This window comes from Lactuca virosa, chromosome 3 (genome assembly GCF_052849685.1).
Source record: "Lactuca virosa cultivar CGN04683 chromosome 3, Lactuca_virosa_CGN04683_v6, whole genome shotgun sequence".
NCBI lineage: Eukaryota > Viridiplantae > Streptophyta > Magnoliopsida > Asterales > Asteraceae > Lactuca > Lactuca virosa.
In genome coordinates this window covers 141,312,402-141,320,787 of record NC_136428.1, presented here as the reverse complement: position 1 = coordinate 141,320,787, position 8,386 = coordinate 141,312,402, and positions in this window count along the sequence as shown.

The window sequence follows — 8,386 nt, the reverse complement described above, 5'->3', positions numbered from 1 at the left end:
TTTGAAAGACGCGTCAATGACTTGGTCAGAGTTCGACAGTGGCTTTTGAAAGCTTACGATTGCTAAGTCGGATCCTGAAGTCGCATTAGCAGTAATAGTTATTAGACTTATCCAAGTGGGAGACTGTTGGATTTGGTGTCTAAGCCCATAACTATTACTGGGATGTACTTGACTTGATTGTAGCATGGTCCATTTGGGTTGCCTTCACCAGTGCAATTTGATAGGATGGATTTTTTAGAATAAAGTTATTTATGGTTTATTAATATATTACAAGTATAACATATTAATATGAAATTATTTAATTAGTATTGATCAAGAATTAATTTGGAATTAATTTTTTGGTCAAAAGAGACTAATTAAATATATAGAGATTGATTATGTAAATCAATGATTCTTGTAGTGTGGGCCAATGATCCATGATTATTTAGATGGGCTAATCCAATGAGGTAATCCATGGATAGTCCATGGAGGTTAAATCCATGGAGCATGAGAATGTAGAAAGTCATGGGTCATTAGGGTTTACAAAGTGTAACCCTAGCATGTGCGACACTATAAATAGAACCCTCATGAACCAAAATCGGTTACACCTTCTTTTTGAACTAAGTAACTTATTCTCTTAAGTCACCTTTTGCATATTGGTGTTTGTGAACCATTAGAGGCATCACACTTGAGGTGCTCAAGCTTTCAAAGGTCAAGAACTACTAGTCGTTATAAAAGGTATGTCTTTTAACTAGATGTATTATTCATTTGGCAATTTGTATGCTAGTTAGGACAATGCTTTGGAAAAATTGAAAATATGCATGTATAATTAGAGAAAACATAGATCCAAAGCATTTAGGGTTACATGTACACCATAGGAGTGTTATAGTGCTCAAAACCCTTCATGTATGTTGCATGGTAAGATTATAGAGCTCATGTTCTAGCTTTTAAATCTCTTCTATGGGACACTACTCTTCAATCAGAAGCTGCTTCAATTCCTCCAAAGAGATGGAATTAGCTGCACAAACTCCCATAGTGTTGATATGGTTTTTCCACCATGAAGATGTTCCGTCCTCGAAGGTACATGCATCAAACCTAACTTTACGATTCTCGGCACAAAAGTTGATCTCAAATACTAACTCCATCTTCTCGATCCAACGAGTCAGTCCTACTACTCCTTCATTTCCTAAGAAGGGTTTGGGCTTGCAGTTTCTAAATTCCTTATAAGTAAAGGCCCTTGGGTGATTCTGATGGGTTTTGAGCATTCTAACACTCCTATGGTGTACATGCAACCCTATAAACCTTGGATCTATGTTTTCTCTATTATACATGCAACTATTAAATATTCCAAGGTTTCATCCTAACTAGCATAATATGAAGCAACTATACTACAAAAGCCTAGTTAGATAACATACCTTTTGATGGAGCTTGAAGTCTTGAACTTTAAGAGCTTAGCCCCAATAGTGTAGAAGCCTCAAGTGGAATCACAAATCACCAAAAACACCTTGGAAAGCTTGAGAGAATAATTACCACACTAGAAATCAGCCCACTCTTGTATCCTCACACACTAGTGCCATTTCATGTGCCAAAGACCTCTTTATATAGTATGGAGGGTTAGGGTTTCATCCATGTAAACCCTAATACCCATGACCTTTCATTTTCATAGGATCCATGGGTTAAAAAACTCCATGGACTATCCATGCAAGCTTAGCCCAACCTAAATGAACTTGGCCCATGCTATATATATATATATATATATATATATATATATATATATATATATATATATATATATATATAAGATTCCATATTTAATTAGTTCCTTTTGATCACTAAATTAATTCTAAATTAATTCTTGATCAATACTAATTAAATAATATGATTCTATATTAATATATTAGAACTTATAATATATTAATATAAATCATAAACATACTATTCTCAAAAGACTATCCATATAAATTGTTCCGGTGAAGTGCAACCCAAATGGACCATGCCAAATCGGGTCAAGTACATACCATTTTTAGTTATGGACTTAGACACTAATCCAACAGATTCCTGTCACCAAATTATGTACTTACTATCTCCTCTGGTTCCTCCATCTTTCCCATATTCGACATTCCTATTCGCTAGGCTTCTGCAACTCGTTGAGTGATCAATTCCTCGATGGTTGCTGCATCAAGGTTTGATTGTGCCCTGTGGTTTCTTTTGATGGGTCTTCTATGAGGCATGTTTGGATCCTATTACTATTTCCGAAAGAGAGAGTGTTAGTCGATGAATCCTTTTTTCGGATGTGAGTATTAATGATTTTGCACACAATTTAGTGTAAAAACAAATATCACAAAAATTTCTAGGTTGGGAGGGGAAAGCTTCGGTGTACTAAAAGGCTATCTCTAAGAGGATGGCGATGATATTGCTTTCTTGCATAACTGAAGTTCTTATAATTCGTAGATGTTAGGGCCTAACTTGGAAGTCTACTATACTTGGTTAGGGATCTATTGCTAAGCGGATCGAGTTCTTATCTTTATCGCACAGGATCTTGCGTTTGCAGCGATGACTTTTGCTCTGCAACTTGTGCCTGGAGATTCAATCCTTTTATCCAATGCTAGCTCCTCATCTAAGCTTTGGATCATATTAGACCGAATTATGCGCTTATTTTGATTATTCCCAACTCATCATTGAATCGCGATATGTGTGGCTAGGTATGGCAGAACTAAATGATGTTTCAAGGAATATGGATAGGTAGCGGATTCTATGTTGATTTCTTGCCTTCTGGTTCTCTTAGTGCGAGAAATCAACTTCTTACTTGGTGGGATTTGTCTCCTCAGCAGGATCTTCCTCCTTAAAGGACTCCGAAGGGTCCTTGTTGTAACAGCCTAAATTTTCCAAATAAAATTTTCATTTTTAAATAAACAAAACATTTCCATAAACCATAAAATCTCAATGACAATTGTTTTCAAATTCATAACATCAACATTTTATTTCAAATAGCAGAGTGTCACCATAAAAATGCCTGAGAGAGTGCATGCTGCACCATCAAACCTTGCCTTTGTCCTTAGGCTCTAAAGTACCTGAAACAATCAACAAACTGTAAGCTAATGCTTAATGAGTTCCCCAGAGCATACCCCACACAATCCACATAATCAAATAATCCATATTAGCTATATAAACTACATAAACCACAAGCCATGTATACAAACATATAAGGATGTCGTGGGCTCCTCCCAGGGTCTTACTTCAGGGGGACTGGATCTGTAGTTTGGGGATTTGTATTCGACTGGAAGTACTGAAATACCACGTAAAGTTGCAAACATTACGTGCATGCAAGGCCTCAAGAGGCTAAAGCACTAACACTAAGTCTCATACAAGGTTTAGGGCATGGAGAAGGGCTAAATATTGATAAAGTCGATAACTTTATAACTATGGGGGCCTAGAGGAGTCCAGATCTGAAGTTACAACTTCAAATCATGCCCAACATCATAAAATGGGTCCAAAGTGCGCTAAAAATGCACTAAACTTCCATGGGAGAAGACCTAAGAAACATGAGGTCAAGGTAAAGACTTTTTACCTTCAAATGGTTGCTAACACAAGGTAGATGCCAGATCTCTAGCCCACTTTGGACCCATTTTTGGATGTTGGGCATGAGTTGAAGTTGTAAATTCAGATCTGGACTCCTCTATGCCCCCATAGTTATCGAATTTATCAAGCTTTGGCCCTTCTCCATGCCCTAAACCTTGTATGAGACTTAGTTTTAGTGCTTTAGCCTCTTGAGTTTGGGACTGGATCTGTAGTTTAGTCCTAAAGGACTAAACTAAGGGACTGGATCTGTAGTTTGGGGCTTTGGATTCGACTGGAAGGACTGAATATGTTAAGACAAGGGAAAACTCGACGAGTTTCCCTGGCAACTCGACGAGTGAGATCGGGTTTTCCTATTTTTGGTATGCACAGTGAACTCGGCGAGTTAATAAAATAACTCGGCGAGTTGGTTAGGGTTTTTCCCATTTTTATGAACACTGAAGGAACTCGACGAGTTTCTAGATGCACTCGACGAGTTGGGTCAACATGGACTGTTAACCTTGACTGTTGACCTTGACTTTGACCATGGTTGACCAAGTTTGACCTTGAGGGTATTTTTCGTATTTTGGGATTTTGACAAAGTTAGTCACATGATGGTTGTAGGCAGTTGAGTTGGAGCTGTGGGTTGGGACTTATCATATCTTATCAGTTCAACATTCTTGAGAGGTGAGTCTCCTCACCATACCAATAGGTCTATGTCACCAAGGTCGGCCCATTTTGTGATATGTGGTACAATAGTTGATGTAGTGATATATGGTATGTTAGTTGGTTATATGCCAGGTGGTATGCTAGTTGTATATGTAATACTTGCAGGAAAGACCATTGGGGAGCCCATGACGCTTGGATGTAAGACCATGTGGGGGAGCCCATGGATTTTCAGGTAAAGACCATGGGGGGAGCCCATGGCACTTGGATGTCAGACCGTGTGGGGGAGCCCATGGCTTTCCAGTTAAACACAATGGAGGGAGCCCATGACACCTAGGTGTAAGACCATGTGGGGGAGCCCATAGCATCCTAGAGTAAGACCCTGGGAGGAGCCCACGACATCCTTATATGTTTGTATGCATGGCTTGTGGTTTATGTAGCTTATATAGCTAATATGGATTATGTGATTATGTGGGGTATGCTCTGGGGAACTCACTAAGCATTAGCTTACAGTTTGTTGATTGTTTTAGGTACTTCAAAGCCTAAGGGCAAGGGCAAGGTTTGATGGCGCGGCATGCACTCTCTCAGGCATTTTTATGGGGACACTCTGATATTTTAATTAAAATGTTGATTTTATGAATTTGAAAACAATTGTCATTGAGATTTTATGGTTTATGGAAACGTTTTGATTATTTGAAAATGAAAACTTTATTTGGAAAATTTGGACTGTTACACTTGTGGGGCTCTTTTGACGATTCCACTGACTCTCTAATTATTTCTGAGGAATCATCCTTCTTGTGGGGTTCCTCGTCGGGGGTAAAAGATAAAAATATGTACCCTTGGTCTAAAGAGGGGATGGAATAACCTGATCTTTTTCTGGAAATGGTTTCGTTACCTTATTTTCAAGGTCTACTATTATCGTGTTATTACCATACTATCTTTCCTAGATAGCACTGGTCTAAATAGTTGAATTCTAAGCTCTATGGGATTCTTGAGAGTTTAGTCTATCAACTTCCATATCTAGGATTATTTGTATTTCAGTCAAACCATAATTAACCATAGCTATACATGCTATGCATAGTTGTGGTTTGACCCACACATTTTGCTAATCTCAGATATCGTATTTAACCTAAGCTCTTGAGTTTGGGTGTAACATCATAAATTTTCAAACAAAATTTTCATTTAAATTACATAATTCTCATAACACATTTCACAAAAATCTCATTTATTTAATTCACAAATCGCAACTCCATAATTATTTAATTAAGACTCCAGGATCCTCAAAACATAACTCTTTCTCTGGTGTGTACAATCAAGTCGGCGCCTCCCCGTGATCCTGATAAAAACATGAAACACATATCACATAACACGGTAAGCACGAAGCTTAGTGAGTTCCCCAAAATACCACACACAGCTCAGTAGCCACTCGACGCTATAACTCAATAAGACCCTCCGGTCAATGTGTCTCAGTGGGACCCTCCGGTCCCACAACTCGGGTGGACCCTCCGGTCCTAACTCAGATGGACCCTCTAGTCCTAACTCAGTAAGCTCAGAATAATACACAACATAAATCACAAAGACATTATGCAGTATATCACAGTACGCAATATAAACACATAAGACCCTCCGCTCACACATAGATACCACTCATGGTAAAGTATAGTGAGAAGACTCACCTCGGATGATGAACAACCCCTATAAACGCTGCTGCTACGCACCGGCCTCTAACTCTGTGCCAAACCCACAATTATCCTAATTAGGAACTAAGTGAAAACTCTCACTCATTAGGTTTAATGGTAGTCCACTAACCAGCCCATCAATGACCTAAAACCCATTGGGCCCACCAAGGCCCAATAATAAATGGGCTCTCCCAAGGCCCAACTCTTAACTCTAAATGGCAAGCCCAACTCAAGGGCCCAAACCACACACACACACACACACATATATATATATATATATATATATATATATATATATATATATATATATATATATATATATATATATATATATATATATATATATATAATCCTCTGGTCCAAGACTCTATTGTAACAAGCCCAAACTCCAGGCCCAACACTCAAGGCCCAAAAATGAGACTTAGCCCAAAAGTCCACAGTGAGGTTACACGGGGCGTACCTCTATTGGTACGCTCAGCGTACTCACGAATCAATATTGGCCATCGGGGACACTGGGTCAGTACGCAGGGCGTACAGGAATTACGCTCAGCGTACTCCCCAGATTCGCTCTTTCTACTCATTTGGTCTTAAACAGTTAAGACATTACCTCAAATCCTAGATCTAGACTCCCTAATGGCACTTACTCCATAAAGTTAGTGACTTTAAGCCTTTGCATGGCTGAAAAGGTCACAAACACCCAAAACACTCATTCCCTTATCTCAAAAAGCTCATATCTCATGCATGGCTTGATTCCAACGTCCAAGATTGGATTTTTATGACATAACACCACTAAATACACTCAAAGGGGTTGATCATAGTCTCTGGAGCTCAATATCTCATAAAGTCTCCACCTTTTGGGACAAAAACCCTAAAATACTCTAATATGATGCTCAAAACAAAACAGTGAGAAAGCTTGAAGCGTTATACCTCTTTATGAAGCTTCCAACTCAGATATGCTCAGATCCAAGGCCTGAACTTATCACTCCTTCTTCTCCAAAGCTCCTTCTTTACTCCAAGAACACACCAATATCACTTAAGGCTCTCAAATGCACTCACAAGCTCCATGAACGAATGATTAGGGTTTTAGAGCGTTTATTGACTGAGGATGGTGGCCAGGAATGAGGCTATCTCATTGTTTATATAGGGACACATCCAAAGTTAGGGTTTCCACTCTGTACCTAGTACGCCCAACGTACTAGGTGGCTCCGCTTAAAAATCACGCACATGAGTACGCTAAGCATACACACACGTACGCCCAGCGTACTCCGCTGCCACCTTTTTCAATTAAAGGACTTATCCTGCCATAACTTCAAACTTCCATTGCTTCCTCGATATAACTCCGTTCCCAATGAATCTCATATCCTCGGAAAGGTGTCAAGATGCTCTACGCTTCCAGCAACTCGTCGCAACCCCGAGACTTCCTCATGCCCGGGTTGCAGCCCACAAACCCTAAACTCAGACGATCCGAAACAGGATGTTACCATGGGGTTCCTATATATTTTATTGTATTTAGGTGTTTTCTCATTGAGGGACTTAGTTTATAAAACTCTTTATCTGAATTTTTGTTTGTATTTTATTAATTTTTGTTTTGTACTTCAAGACTATCAAATAATGATCGACAGATGAGAAGTGTCGGAGGGTAGGACCATTTTAGCATATAGTCGTTCTGAAATCTTGCAACCCAAGAGACAGTTCAAACTAGTCGCCTCTAGTAGGGTAATTAATAATAATACTTTTATTTGTAGGTTTGAGGACAAACCTAATTAGAGTATAAACCTCTAGGCTATAGTCGTATTTCCTAAGGAAGTACTAGTTCGCTATAGCCAATAGCTCTGATACCAATCGGTCACACCTTCCACGGATGATGGCAGAAATGCCGAGTGGTGACAATATTTACATAGATTACCCAAATCATAGAGCGCAAACCATAAGTATCTTTTTATTAAACCAATGTCGTTTATTACATGGATTAAATAAAACCTAACTATCTTCAAGCCGAATGTCCGTCCTTGCGTTGACCCTTTCTCCATCCTAGGAAGACATGCGATTTTTGGAAACGTCAACATAATTTTGGTGAGCTCACGGGTTTGAATGTTATATCTTTGAAAATACTTTTTATGTGTAACTTTATTAAGTTATAAAAGTATTTTGATTTAATTTATTAAGGTATCTCCTAATAGTATTTTACTATTTCAAGATACTAAACTTTCGATGATTTAGTTTTTATCACATACTACAATTCTCTTTAGGTTTTCCCCTATCAAATGGAGTACCATATAATCTTATCCATAATATTAATATAAACACGTACTGTTTATATTTTTTATTCCAGAAGTATGCTATTGGATACTTCTATTTTTAGAGTAATTATCTTTTACGCCAGATATATGCTTGCGTTAAGCAATACTTCCATTTATAGTTATTAAGGATCTTTCGTATGCCTAATTATGTAGGGAATACCATCCAATTTTAATTTCTTATATACTTTTATTAAATAGATATCTTTA